This window comes from Kogia breviceps, chromosome 2 (genome assembly GCF_026419965.1).
Source record: "Kogia breviceps isolate mKogBre1 chromosome 2, mKogBre1 haplotype 1, whole genome shotgun sequence".
In the NCBI taxonomy this organism is placed as follows: Eukaryota; Metazoa; Chordata; class Mammalia; order Artiodactyla; family Physeteridae; genus Kogia; species Kogia breviceps.
In genome coordinates, this window is record NC_081311.1 from 128,259,684 (window position 1) to 128,275,054 (window position 15,371).

General features: G+C 40.4%; 1 protein-coding gene across 1 annotated transcript in view; it reads right to left on the bottom strand.

The window, feature by feature from the left end:
* ACVR1 (activin A receptor type 1) overlaps window positions 1-15,371 on the bottom strand; it is a 127,831-nt gene that overhangs the window by 60,516 nt on the left and 51,944 nt on the right. Inside the window, exon 2 of the mRNA XM_059052013.2 lies at window positions 14,597-14,780. The gene's annotated coding sequence lies outside the window, so the exon portion shown is untranslated. The remainder of the gene's footprint in view (window positions 1-14,596; window positions 14,781-15,371) is intronic.

The window sequence follows — 15,371 nt, forward strand, 5'->3', positions numbered from 1 at the left end:
CCCTAAACACCTTTTAATTGATTATTATTGTGCAAGAAAAATTAAAACAATAATTTAGGCTCCTAAATGGAAAACAGGGGAAAAAAGGAGTTATAAATTCAGGCTTCCAAACTAATCTGCTGTTTATAGATAGATAGCTCAAAATCTGCCAAAAATCTTTGGGAAAAAATGTCAGCAGCATTTACTGGTTGCCATTCTGTTCAGTGTCTGGAGTGTCTCTGCTGACCAGTTAATTCAGCTATTAAAAATGGTACTTGCAAAAGGAAAGGGAAAAGAAATGCAGAGAGGAGAATGTTCTGGAATAAATTTCCTGATCATATTTTACATATAAAGAACATCAATATGCTGAAGTCCCAACTTGAAGCCCCAAGGATCTATTTCGAATTTTTAAATATACTAAAAAAGAAACATTGTCTTTAAAAGTAATTTTCATCTCCCTTGCACTCAAGTATTTTTGGCTAAGGAGTTTCAGATGTGGGCTGGCCAAAAAGATGAACGGGTAGCGGGGAAAGACAGCGGCAATAATTCAATAGTTCAGGGATGCTTTACTCCAGTAGTTTAAAAAATTTTTGGTCTCAGAATCTCTTTATACTCTTGAAAATTACTGAGGACTCTAAGGAACTTGTCTATGTACGTTATTTCTACCAATATTTACTCTATTAGAAATTAAAATGGAGAATGTTTTACATACTGTATTTGTTTTAAAATAACAAAATATATTACCCTATTTTTTTCTAAATTAAAAAAAGAACTGTATTTTCCTCCACAAAAAGGTCTAATGAGGAAAGTGGCATTACTTTGCATTTTTGCAAACCTCTATAATGTTTGGCTTAGTAGAAGGCAACTGGATTCTCATATATGATTCTTCATTCAATCTGGAATGACATGTTGTACCAGCTGAAGGAAAGAGAATCCAACTTCGTACATGAAGACGTATATGTGACTGGAAGAAGCAGGACCTTGTGGAACCCCTGAGAAAGTCTTGGAAACTCCAGAGGATCTCAGACCATGCTTTGAGAAGCACTGCCTTACTCTTAAATGATCAGTCCTTCTAGCACACCAGGTAACCAGATGGTACCAGGTATTTTAGGCTGGGCACTGGATCGATACCTGACAAAAATGTTACTGCTCCACAGGTTTAGAAATCTCTTGAAACTCTGTAACATCAAGGAAGTCAACAATAAGTCTAGTGGTCAAGGGAGAAGGCATTAGATATCTATTTCATGTAGGAATAATACTTTGTGTGCACAACGAAATATTTTTTAAATGAGACATAAAACTGTGATCAGAAGGTACTTCAGCATCCATCTCCTTTAGGTCCAACCAAATCCTTTTGCAATATTCTAAGGCTAAAATCCCTGACTGCAAAACCTCAGGCTACTGGGGGTTACAGAATATTATCTGAAGGGTTTGGAGTATAAATTTTTGCCCCAGTATATACCACCTCCCTTCTGTTCTTGGATAAGGCCCTCTAGCCCTGGTAACTGATCTTAATATTTCAGACACAAGGCAAAGAGCTATGCAGAAAAAGGTTAGGGACCTCGGGTCTTAACTAAGGTACCCTCTTTAAATCAGTGCCATCTTCCACAGTGTCTCAGGACTACTCCCTTGGGAGACAGAACAGTCCCATGATATTGTACTCAAAACAGGCATACTACCAGGACAAAACAGAGCTGCTTTCCAAATCCTATGGTACTTTTCAAACTCCATTTATAGATCAGACTGACATCCAGTTAGGGAGCTAGCGTTTAGCTCAATTTTTAACACATGTGGGCTTGAGACCAAGTTTGGCACTTCTTTCGTTCATCACAATTTTACAGCTGGATAAAGCCATAGATATACTGCAATACATCCCCCCAAAAATCACAAAGCATTTTGATGTCAGTCACAGAATAACCAGGAGTCTAATGCACTTCTATATGCAAACTTTAGAACTCATATTAAGCAATATAGTTGATAATCTACTATAAGAATAAAAGATATTTCTAAAACCTAAACTTATGAACAGCAAACAACTTGTTATCTGTATGCTGAGGATGAAAGCAAAGCTATAAGATGAACCCTGAGATTCTTTCCCATCAGAAAATTCTACAAAATGTTCATTTGTCTAGCCTGGTGGCCTAGACTCATTTGGTTTGTCCATTTGTTCAACACATAATCTACTGAGCACCTACTTGTTCAATAGGGACTTTCTTGATACTCTTCTCAATTCAATTTCTAACACTCTCCAAGTTAGAAAGAATCTTGAAAGATGGATTGTACATTCACCCATGCCTTTTTTTATTTTTATTTTTTGAGGTACGCGGGCCTCTCACTGTTGTGGCCTCTCCCGTTGAGGAGCACAGGCTCCGGACGCGCAGGCTCAGCGGCCATGGCTCACGGGCCCAGCCGCTCCGCGGCATGTGGGATCTTCCCGGACCGGGGCACGAACCCGCGTCGCCTGCATAGGCAGGCGGACTCTCAACCACTGCGCCACCAGGGAAGCCCCCACCCATGCCTATTTTTAATGACTTTTTCACCATCCACGTGAAGTCACTCATTCACCGTTGGTGAGGACTATCACAACTGTTCCATGACACTTATTTTCTTTATGTCTCTTTTATATGGCCTATGCTATGCCTTCCATAAGAAAAAAAAAAATCTTTCTCTTTAATATAAAAGGTAGAGGCAAAGCAGAAAAGAAGTAGAGTGATTCTGCTTTCCCTTAGTTTTCTGTCAACAGCACATCATTATTACAGTAACAGTAGTGCCACTTACTAAGCAGCCAGGCACTGTGCTTAGGGATCCTATGTATTATCTCTTTCAACCTCTCCCCAAAACACTCTAAAATAAATACTCATATTAATCCCAGTTTACAGACAAGAAAATGGGTAGGTAGAAGTAACTTGCTCAAGCACACAAAGTCAAACCCAAAGCCATGTGACCAGAGTTCAGGTCCTAATTAACAAATGCTCACAACCTTTATTAAAGCAGCCAGCCATAGTTCAGCTTCCTAAACTATGGAACTAACCATAGTCTTCCTTAACATTTTATCCAAGCTTCAACACGTTGTGCGCTTTACCCATCTTGATTTTCCTCTCAGAAAACAATCTTTACTCATGGTTATTTGGGCCACCTTTCAATCATGCCCGCTTTCCATTTCTCTAACTTCAAATTAATTTCACATACCTTGTAACCTCAGATTATCTCCCCTGACCCTGAGGGGAAAAAAAAAAAAAATCTTGATGTGAAAGGGAAGACAAGCCACGTTGCTAGTACACAAGTGGTTGCTACCTCCCCCCTGCCATCCCCGTTCTTCAGTTCTCTTGTGACGCATCATAAAATAAAAACAGGCATTAGCATTAAGTCGGGCACATTTGGGAGGCGAATTAGATCCAGCAATACAGACTCTAAACATACAATCTTGAGGGAAGGTATACTTACAACCACCACCTCCAAGGGGGACAAAAATCAGCCATTATGTGACAAGAGTTATGTCTCTTCTATGCTCAACAAGCAGAGACAGAACCCAAGGACAGCTTGCTCCAAACTACCTGGGCCTTTGGAAAGGGTGGCGAGAGACATGGGCTGTCAGTTATAGCTGCAAAGAAAGGCTAAACCAAAGCATCATACCATATAAGTTAAGTCAGGGTCTTTTCTCCAGTTCACAAATGACCTGTGAAATATTTTTAACACCACGCTCTGTCTGAACTGGCAATGTGCAAGTTGCCAGGGCTTGGTTTTATATAGACTTCACTGCTTCGGGAGGGTTTCTGGTGGGGTGTTACTTTCAGAATATTAGCATGTAATTTGATCTTTCAAGATAGATGAATACAAATAGCTTCTTGGACAAGTCCTACAGAACTGAAATCCAGCCCCTGGATCAGTTCATCCTGTAGTTAGAGGAAATAATTACAGATTATTTCAGGAAAGAAAGGGTTTTGACTGAAAGAGTTACACTACAAACATTCCAGCTGTGACAGATGGACCCAAGATGTGGTTTGGAAAGGCCAGGAAAAGAATAATATAATCTGGTTTAAAAAAAAAAAAAAAAAAAAAAAAAAAGGCAAGGGTAGGTAAATGAGGCCTAACTGAATGAAAATAAGTAAAAGGATACACTACCATGTAAGAACCAAAGAAACCCCAGTAGACTTACTTTAATTGTATACAGGACGAAACTGACTTTGCTACACCCCTACCAAATATAAAGATAATAACTAAGCTAAGCTTCTGGGTTTCCAATGTTTTGATCACCCACAGCATGCCTTACTGGTATCTCAAGTCTCGGTTTTATTTCGACGCGCTTGACTACATGGAAACTGTCCCTCGTCTTCCACTTCATTCCCTCTGTATCAAATAGCCACGGCTCTCCGCTTTGTTTCAACTGATAGGATCCATCATCTCCCAGCTGTTTTGTTCTATTCTCTTAGACAGCTCAGGGCTCCTCTCCCTCCAGTTTACCAACTGGGACTTTCTTTTATTATTATTATTTTTTTAACCTACTGGTAGAAAGGACCCTGTTATCCCCCCATCCTCACCCCCAACTCCACCAGTGAAACTCTTGGATGAGTAACGGTAAAGTCCATCTAAAATCCCACCTCCTCCCAAAGCCCTCAGTTAGATGCCTTCTCGGCCCTCTGCTGCATTCCTCACTGCCTGCAGTTTCCCCTTTAGCCTAAGAGTGCAGACCCTTCCTATCCCTCCTGTTACCAGACAAATGGTATCTCAGGCACTGCCATCCGACACAACTGTCTCAGTTCTAAGGCTAATGTGACTAACGCGTAATAATTTGAAGGGTGGGGGGGAAATTAAATAAAAAAGACGTCAGCACCAAGGAGGTCTATTTCTCTCTCTCTTTGTAAAATGAGAGGCACTAGAGCAGATTTCTGTGGAGGTGAGAAAAACCACCCTTTATACACCAGCCTGACCAGAGCCCTTCTCATCCGTGGCCCACACACACTCAAGCCCATTCCTGCCTCAGACCGCCCCCCCCATGCTCACCCCACAGCGCCCTGCCGTCTTCTTCACAGCACTTAACGCTGCATGACATCTGTCATTTATGTATTAGTTTATTGGTCTTTATTATGTCTCTCCCTCTCCCATCCCTCCTTACTCCACACACCAAAGTTTAAGCAGCACAAGAGTGAGGACGCTGTCTGGCTCATGGCTGCATCCCCATCCTGGCACATACGAGGCACTCAATGTACATGAAAACACATTAAATTCTAACATCTTGGTCTATGTTACACTTTGGTTTGGGTGGGGAGAGGAGAGTGAGGTTTAAGGAATTTTTTACAAGCTGGCCAGGAAATGACTGGGGGAGAGGGCTGCTCCTCATCTGCAATGTAACATAGCTGCAACCAGGTACTGGAGATAAATTAAAAGATATCATTTGTAACCTGGATTTCAGTTTTCAAGGGTGTCATCCAAGAGAAGCAGCCAAACAAAAAGACGGCTGGCAGACTCTGGGTATACCAGACAACTCCCTGGTGGACAATATCCCATTTGGATAGGACTGCTTGGATCTCTAGTTGCAGACACCAGCTGATCTGCCCAGAGCCATCCCCAATGACCTCTGAGACAGCTTCTGTAGCTTGAAAATACATCTCCTCCGAGTCAGGAATTGACATATCATCTCCCCCCACTAGTCTCCTAACAGTTATTGATGCTATTTGGAAAGCCATGCTTCCATGCCTATTAATAACCTTCAGAAAGTCCTGAGGAAGTGTCAAGAGAAAAATAGATCTGGCTGATGGAAGCCAAAGCCTCAATCAGAGGTTATAATTAGCAATTAATAGATTTGAAGAAAAAGAAAGTTGTAATATTTTCTGTATCATATGTTATCTGTTCAGGAAGCTTAAAACAAAATATTTAGCCAATGAATTCAAGGAATGCTGAGTCAAGAACACCAGTCTTTGCAGAAAGAAACTCTTTTAAAGACCGCTTATCTATTTAAATAAACCAGCTACTAAGTTTATCCCCACATCAACAATTCCAGAGAATTTAGCCTGGCTGATATCATTAAACCTTTATAGTTATTTACATCGTTATAAAGTTTCTTCAGGTGACACCTTAAATAGCAACCAAATCAATCTATTCTAAAATAACTGAACAACTAATTAACATTCATCTTTAAAAAGACTTTTCTTAGTGGTCTTTCTCCTCTCCCCTCCCCCAGTTAGAATGTGATTAACGGAATTCTCTCACAACTTAGCTTGAAATATGCTTTTGCCCCTGGAGCAGCTAAAGCAGAATCAGATAATTGTGGTATGACTCAACAAATGCACAGCTGTTCATTTAAATATATCCATCTAAAGTATAAATATGATCATGAGAAAGAAAATGAGCCGTGTACACAGGGTCAGTGTACAAGTGGAACAAGTTAGCATCGAAGTAACCACAACAGAAAACAAGGAGGAGGGGAAATAAGACAGGGAGAGGCTCTGATACCACACAGAAAGAGACCAGAAAACTTTCATAACCAAAAAACCACCCACCCAAACCAAAACGCTCGGACTTCCCTGGTGGCTCAGTAGTTAAAAATCCACCTGCCGATGCAGGGGACACGGGTTCAAGTCCTGGTCCCGGAAGATCCCACATGCCGCGGAGCAGCCCGTGCGCCACAACTACTGAGCCCGTGTGCCACAACTAATGAAGCCTGCATGCCTAGAGCCCATGCTCCACAACAAGAGAAGCCACCGCAGTGAGAAGCCCACACACTGCACAACTAGAGAAAGCCCTCACGCAGCAACGAAGACCAAACACAGCCAAAACTATAAATAAATAAGATAAATAATTTTATTTTAAAAAAATCAAAACGCTCAATTGACCTAAATTAGAAATTAATGGCATGTTAAAAGTAAAAATAAAAAAATTAAATAAATAAATTTTTTAAAAGTAAAAATAAACGCACTCTACTAAGCGGGGAGAAAGAAATGAAATCTAGGAGACAAGATGCTCCCAAGTACACAGAGGTAGAAAGCCTACAGGGTAGAAATGATGAATCCAATGTATTATGAAGAAAAAAGACACGGAGGCAGAGAAAAACAGGAGGAACAGGGTACTCACCTCAGTCCTCTCCCCACAACCTTCGAAGTCAGACATTAGGAAATCCAGAAAATGTAGAGATCCCTCCAACAGTCAGTCCCAAAGCAAATAACTGGAAAGCACCACCCTGTACCAGGCAACCCCTCTTGGAGGTTCTACACATATAAGAGTGTCACCTGAACATGAAGAAAAGGAAACTAAAATAGAGAAAACAGAATGTGAAGAGGAGCAGGAGGAGTGCTGAATAAGAAAAAAGGGCCAACGTCAGCCATAAAAACCCCACTCCTTCCTTCTTCCTCAGGGATGAGCGCAAAGGCCCAGTCAGAACTTGAGAAGCAGAGGTACCTATGCAAAGACTTGAGTACCTCTCCTCCTTTAATGTGTAATTCAAAATATTAACCAATAGAAAGAACATCTAATTCATGATGACCATTTTCAAGCTTTCCCCAAACCATCAAAACTCAAGTGCTTGGCAAAAAAATAACCTATCTGGTACTGGGCAGGGGGCGCCTAACCTCATGCTTGGCCTGACCACTCAGTCATCATCCTGCATAAGGAACCATTCACATCCTCCCAATTTATAGGCAAACCTCTCTTACATTATTATAAGTAACAACTATTTCAGCAGCCACCACCTCCCTCGGCCCCAAGTCCTCCCATATCTACCCTCTTCATACCCTCACGGAAAACTTTCTAGAAAGAGCACTCTACAAAGCTCCTTCCACATCTCCCCCCTCCATCCGGTCCATCACCAAAATGCCTCTGGCTAAGGTTCTAACTCTTTGTAACCTTACCTTACCCTTCAGATTCACAGGGGAGCTTCCTCAGAAGTCAGACTGAAGCCTCACCCACCAAGATTTGTATTTGATTGACCTGAGATGAGGCCTAGGAATCCCCCAGTCCCCCGGCAATTTGGGTGATGCTGAGAATGCTGAGGGTGGCATCAACTGGTCCATTCCCTAGGTTCTTCCCTAGCTGGGATTCAGAGGCTCCATCTCTCTTCTATCTTTACTTTTATGGATTGGATCTGCTCAGTCTCCTTGGATGGGGAGTTTCCTCTTCTGCCATTCATATCTTAAACGCTGGTTTCCCTTGAGGCCTCACATCTCAGCCCTCCCTTCTTCTCATTCAAGATGTTAGCCAGCTTCAAGGCCACTGAGCCAAACGGAACCACCAGGTTAGGATTCTTTACTCATCTTTCCATTTCCCTGACTATTCCTTCCTTATCACCTTCTTTCCCTATCATATGTCCTCGTCTTTTCACTGTTTATAAAATTAATTTTTAAAAATTTTGCATAACAGGCATTTCAAGTTACATTGAGAAAAAGGATAATAACATCTATTTTGGACCTCCCAGTTTCAAAAATAAGCCACATCCTACCACTCAGTTCCAAAAATAAGAAATCTTATTTCCTCTATTCTGCCCATTTTCTTCCTGATGTATTTTAATGAGAATCCCAGAACTCACATCATTTCACCCACAAATTCTTTAACAGATAAGGACTTTTTCTAAACATAACTATAAAACCAACATCTCATCTAACAAAATTAAAAGTATTCCTCCTCCAGAAATCATCTAAAAGCTAATCAGTGTTTAAATTTGCCCAGTTTTCAACAACTATAAACATCCCCCACTCCTCCCCCTGAAAATTGCGAGGAGAATGGGGATAGCACACAAAAAGAAAATTGTTTTTCTCGCCTTTGTGTGTGTGTGTGTGTGTGTGTGTGTGTGTGTGTGTGTGTGTGGTACACGGGTCTCTCACCGTTGTGGCCTCTCCCATTGCGGAGCAGGCCCAGCAGCCATGTCTCGCAGGCCCAACCACTCCGCGGCATGTGGGATCTTCCCGGACCGGTGCACGAATCCGTGTCCCCTGCATCAGCAGGCAGATTCTCAACCACTGAGCCACCAGTGAAGCCCTTTCTCGCCTTTCAGTTATCATCACTAGTGGTGTGGTGTTGGGATTGTGGCGGTGTGGAGAATACTGTGTGTAATGTGTGGAAGACAGCAAATGCCTAACTATGGCCTATTCAAATACTATTGTTCCCTGCTGTCCTGGAGGACCTAAATTTTCTGCGTGGAATAAGGGAGTTAGAGATGTAATTCAGAAAAAGGTTAAGTAAGAACCATATAAACTGCATTTGAATTGGAAGCAACAGTATGAACTCACTGAGTATTTTATACATACATATTTCCTCTGTCCACTAAAAAGGCCTAGAAACAATGACCTACCCAGTAGCAGTGAGCATTCCGAATACCCAGACTGTGGGGTTAAACTACCATTTCCCACTAAAAGAAAGAGAACAAGTTGAATTGAATGAACCATGAGGATGCAATCACCAAATCCAGCCAGTTGGAAATTAGAGGTCGAATAGCCGAGTTCTTCAACAGATAAACTGTAAGAAAAGGAAAGAGCTGGAAGGGGAACCTGAGGTTTAGGAGACTTCAAAGACATAAAAAGATGTGCAAGACTAAACTACAGTGGCTAGATATGCACAGGCAGGTGATAAGACCATACAGAAAGGCAACGAAGCAATTACTATAGAAGTCAGGAAAGTGGTTACCTCTGGAGAGAGAGAGGGACCATGACACGCATGGAACATGCCAAGGGGGTCTAGGGAGGCCACTAATAGTCTCTTGACCTGTGTGGTGGTCACAAAAATATTTACCTTATAAAAATTAACTAAGCTATGTGTACTTTGTGTGATATCTGTATCTGTGTTTTACTTTACAATAAAAAGGTAAAAAGGAGTAGACTAAAAAGGAATGTGTGTTGTTCAAAAAACGGTGCAGACTAACACACACACACACACACACACACACACACACACACACACTCTCAGAGGAAGTAACAGCATTGCATATCATACACATATGCAAAAAATTTGCCCAGCTTTGTGTTACAAATAAGTTTATATAATAACCTTCTGAAATGTCAGAACCTTCTGAAATGTTACCTTCTGAAACTATTTTTTACCTTCAGACAGGAAAATTGTTTTTTCAAGTTACAAGTTTATTAATTTTTAATAGAGAAATAGGCTTCACTTACCTAGTCATTATCAGAAATCAAGTATTAAACTAAAAAAGTAACACAGCATCTTACGATAAGTTGGTCCTTCCTCTCTCCTACTTCAATTACATAAGTTTCATGGGTCAAAGATATCGAAAGATTGGAGAGTCCAGATCAATGTTTCCCAAACACTGTGCAACATTATCACCAAATAAGAAAAATTAACACCATAAAGATGTGAAACCTCCCTCACAAAACTTATCTAGACATTTAACACAATCCCAATCATCATACTAACAGGTTTGCTTCTTAGCAGGGAGGGAGTGGTGACTACATATGATAATTTTAAAGTTTATATATTTTTTTACAAACCACACACACAAATAAATATGAAAATTCTGTAAAAATGGAACTTTAAAGTTCTGTAAAAGGGAACTTAAAATAAACATGAAAATTCAGTAAAATGGAACTACCCCTACAAAAGAGAAAAAAAAGTATTAAGCTCCAAGAGTTTAAGAAAAACAGTGTGATCCTACTACACACACAGGCAAAGAGATCAATTAAACTAAATGGATATCCCAGAAATAGACCACAATGTACATGGGAATTTATAATACAAAAGAAATCAAAAGGGAAAATTTGGGACTATTCAGTAAAATTGGAATGACTAGCCAATGATGGGACAGAGACTGCTTATTTTCCACTAAAATTCCTTCTTCACTTCTTGGGCACGTGCTGACCAGCACGGATTGCATTCCCCACACTCCCTCACAGCCAGATGCACCCACAAGACTCTGTTCTCACCAATGGAAGCAGGAAGTGACATGTGATCACTTGCCCTGAACTTTCTCCTTCATCCTTCATATGCAGGGAACCCAGCAATGGTAGCAACCCAGTTATGACCATGCAGATAACTACAGTGACAATTCCTAGAGCCACAGGACAGAAGGAACCTGACTCTCAACGACCAGCGGATATGGGCAGTTCTGCTGACTTGCTTTGCTCACGGTGGAACTGTTAAGTGAAGAAAAAAGTCAACTCCCCTGTTCTTTGAACCATAGCATATTTCAGTCCCTTGGTTACAGCAACTCAGCCTTACCCTAATTAATAGAGCACCTAGAGAAAAATTAAGTTGGATTCATACCTAACATTCCAGATGGATCAAAGATTTAGGCCTAAAAAAAGAACCAAATGACACTACAAGGAAAGATAAGTTTTTAACTCTAAGAATGGAAAAGGTCTTTTAAACTGTCATACAAAGTCCTGAAGCCACAAAAAGGTTGATTATATATTTATCTCTATAAATATTCTGGGGAGGCGGTGGGAGCCGGTGGGAGCCAGTGGCGGGGGGGTGGCGGGGGGGTGCCGCATGGCTTGTGGGATCTCAGTTCCCCGACCAGGGATCAAACCTGGGTCCCAGCAGTGAAAGCACCGAATCCTAACCACTGGACCATCAGGGAATTCCCTCTATAACTAATATTTTTAAACGTCTTTTATCTACTGTCTCTTCCACTAGGACATAAGCTCCATGGAGCAAGAACTGGGATCTATTTTCTTCATATTGTATTGTATTGTATTGTATTGTATTGTACTACCTAGAATAAGTGCTTAATACATAAGAGGCATTCAATAAATATTTGTTGAATGAATTGGTAAATTGAAGTATACAAAATTTTAAATAATCTACACTGCAAAATAATTATTTATACACAAATGACCAAGTAAAATATCACATATCACAAGGAGAGAAAGTGGGGGGGGAGGTGTTAATTTTTAATGCATAGGAGTTCCTGTGAACTGATCATAAAAAGATCAATAACCCAACAGGAAAATAGACAAAGGACACTAACATAGAGGGAACAGAACAGGAAATACAAATGGTCTTTAAACTTATGAAAAGATGCTCAATGTCCATCAAAATAAGAAAAAAATGCAAATTAAAGCTCCATTAAACTGTCATTTTTCGCCTATAGATTTAGCAGAGAAGAAATTTTCAGTTTGGCAAGGGTACGAGGAAGCAGGGTGTTCAACCATTGCTGGTGGAATCTAAAACTTTGCAAGCTCTATGAAGAGAGCAATTTGGCAATATTTCTACCAAAATTAAAATGTGCATATCCTTTGACCCAGCAATTCCACTATTAGAAATGGATCCTACAGATACATTCACAAACATGTTTAAAATGATATATGTACAAGGTTATTCTCTACAGCCTTGTTCATGATAATAAAACTGGAAATGATCTATATGGTCATCAATATAGTACTGGTTAAATAAAATCCAGCCCATCTCTAAGTGGAATGCTTTTTCACTTGGGTTAAAAAAAAAAAAAAAAAAAAAAAAAAGAGAAATTGCAATAATCTTTAGATTATTGCTGGTATATGCCTGAAATCTCTGAAAGAATATATAAGAAATTGGTAACAATGTTGTCTCCAGGAAGGGTAACTGGGAGACAGAGGGAGGAGGGAGACTTATTTTTTACTTTTTGTACCTTTGAAACCTTATAAACATTGATTATATTATTACCTTCCTAGAAATAAATATTTTATAAGAGAACAATAATCCAAATATTCATATCGGCCCCAGATATCTAAAAACTTGTCTGGTGATTCTTGCTGTCAACCACACTAGCAAGCTATTGAGCTGAACAATTTTAACCCTGTTTCATAATTCAGAATCACAGGGTTAGCAATTAACTAACACCATCATCTCCTCCTCCTCCCTCAAATAAATATATGTGCAAAATAAAGTCAGTCTCTTAATTCCACCCCTGTTACTCATTACTTTCTCTTAGAACTCATTCAACCTCATGCCACCTTAAATGGGCATGAAAATATCTCATAGTGCTCCAAGGATGGTAGCCAGAACTAACAACTATGCTAATATATTAACACAGCCTAGTGCCAAATGTTCCTTCCAGGCATCCAGAAGATGAAAACTTGACATAACTGACACCTCGGCAACAGCCCAAAGCTGTGCATCATCTGCCTTGGAAAATAAAAACTCACATCCTCAATGACTAAGAGTCCAAAGTCAACAGTCATGGCTTTTGTCTTTTCCCTAATGTGAAAGGTCTCCCCGCCCCCAATATACCCCTTTAAATTTTAGGCTAACCTCATCACTTGAGGACTGATTGTTATTATGTTACAGCCATGTAAGGAACACTAAGAAGTCATTACTTATATTGAGATTCTGCTTAAAAGGGAAAATTCTGCTTAAAAGGGAAAATATCCAAAGCATATCAAGTGAAAGGAAAAAGGAAGTTGTAAAACCAAACGTGTAGCCATGTTCCATCAACTTTTAATACACATAATCTGTGTGTCTATGAAAAGTTTGTATGTGAAAAATTGTGTGTTCCAAATCATTAGCTGTGGGTAAAAGACAAAAGGAAGGGAGAAAATTTTATCTTTAGACTGTTTTGTACTACTTGAAATTAAATAATCAAAAATAACTTTTACATAAAAGAATAAAATTTTTGAAAACAATAAATTAGACTTTCCTTAAAAAAGAGAGCACTTGACAACTACTAGAGACCTTACCCCAAAGTTCTGCTACAGAGACCTCATGCTTCTGTCTCTATGTACAAGTTTCAAACCATATCCAGGCAATCCCAACTTTTAACTCAGAGACACTCCCACATACATTTAGCACTTCAGGCCTCCCCTCATAGAAACATCTTACAGACTCTATTCTAAAGTTGGTATTTGTGTTATCCCCATAGCTTAACACAACCTTAATAGCATTTCATCCTGAGAGCAAGACTTCCTTTCAGAGATTTCAAAGTACTCCAAGGAAGCATATTATGAAAATGTAGTTCTGGGAAAGGTAAAAGTATGGAGACAATAAAAACATCAGTGGTTGCCAAGGAGTGGGTAGGTGGCAGGAATTAATAGTCAGAGCACAGGATTTTTAGGGAAGTAAAACTTTTCTGTAGGGTACTATAATGGGGGATCCATATTACTATACATTTGTCCAAACCCACAGAATGCACAACAAGAGCAGATCCTACTGTAAACTATGGGCTCTGGGTGATAATGATGTGTCAGTGCGGATCGACTACTATAATAAATGGACCACTCTGCTGGGGAGACAGAGTCTGGGAGAGGCCAGGTGTTGGGGGGACAGGGGCGCCTATGAGAACTCTCTGTATTTCCTGCTCAGGTTTGCTGTGAACCTAAAACTGCTCTAAAACATAGCCTATTTAGAAGGAAAGAAAAAAAAAAAGTGGTCCTATAAGGTGAAAAGAATGGCAGAAGCATTTTATACGTAGGGAAATGTTGGTAGTATTTGAACAACTTGGCCAGAGTTAAAAGATAACTGAGCAACTCCACCAAAAAAAGCCTACGTTCAAGGTAATGCAAAAATAAAGAACCGTTGGGTTTGGTCCTCTCTCTCTTATGTTGGATTCACACAAAGCAATGAAATGATCATCGTGGCTAAGAATTGACCGTGTCAACTTGATCTCTGCCAAGGAGCATTAAAAGAGGTGATTTGTTGAAATGTCTCTACTGCTGGCCCTGGCAAGGCCACTGAGAGTTCCTAGGTAAAAAGCTGGCTTGACTACCTTAGAGCTGGCTCCGGGGCATCTCCTCCCGCAGTCCTTCCAGCAGTGGCTCTTCCCCAGAGCTCCGCTCACTTGCTCCTGGAGCCTTGGAGGTGGGAGGAGGCGCTCCCAGCGTCTCCTGGAATAATGAGAATTCTCCAGTAGCTCTGGCGCTGGCAATGTGATGCTTGCAAGCGGCTCGGGGCTGCGGAGGGGGAAGAAGAAAAAAAAACAGCTAAGCAGAAGAAAAGTCTGTAGTTGTGAATGTGCAGGCTAAAGGAAGTGCACACTTGACAAGCCTTTCAATTGAGCCCACAAAACCAAGGCCGATTTACAATTGCAGCAAGGATGGAAAGGGTTGGAAAACAGACATGTGGTAAGTTGAGGTCATAGGTCCGTACCGATCTTAAATATTTTTCTAAATGACACAAAACCCAGTGGAATCTGCAGTTGGTAAACTTCAAAATCAAGCTCCTTTAAAGTCCATATACCACTTACTCTAGCCATTACAAAAACAAAACAAACAAACAAAAAACAAAGGCTTTGCATGTATCAACTATGATATGTACCCGGGAAAAACAAAGTTCAAGCCGTCCACAAGTATAGAATGAAAGTCTCACTCCAGACCCCGGCTGCTCCTAGAGACACCCCATGTACCACAGTAACCAGTTTCTTGTGTATCCACCCAAAAATAACCTGGTTTGGGTCCATTTTCAACCACCACTCTCAGCTGTAGACAGATCTAGTTCAAAGACTCATAAAACAATGGTGGGGTTAGGATCACACAGCAGAAGGG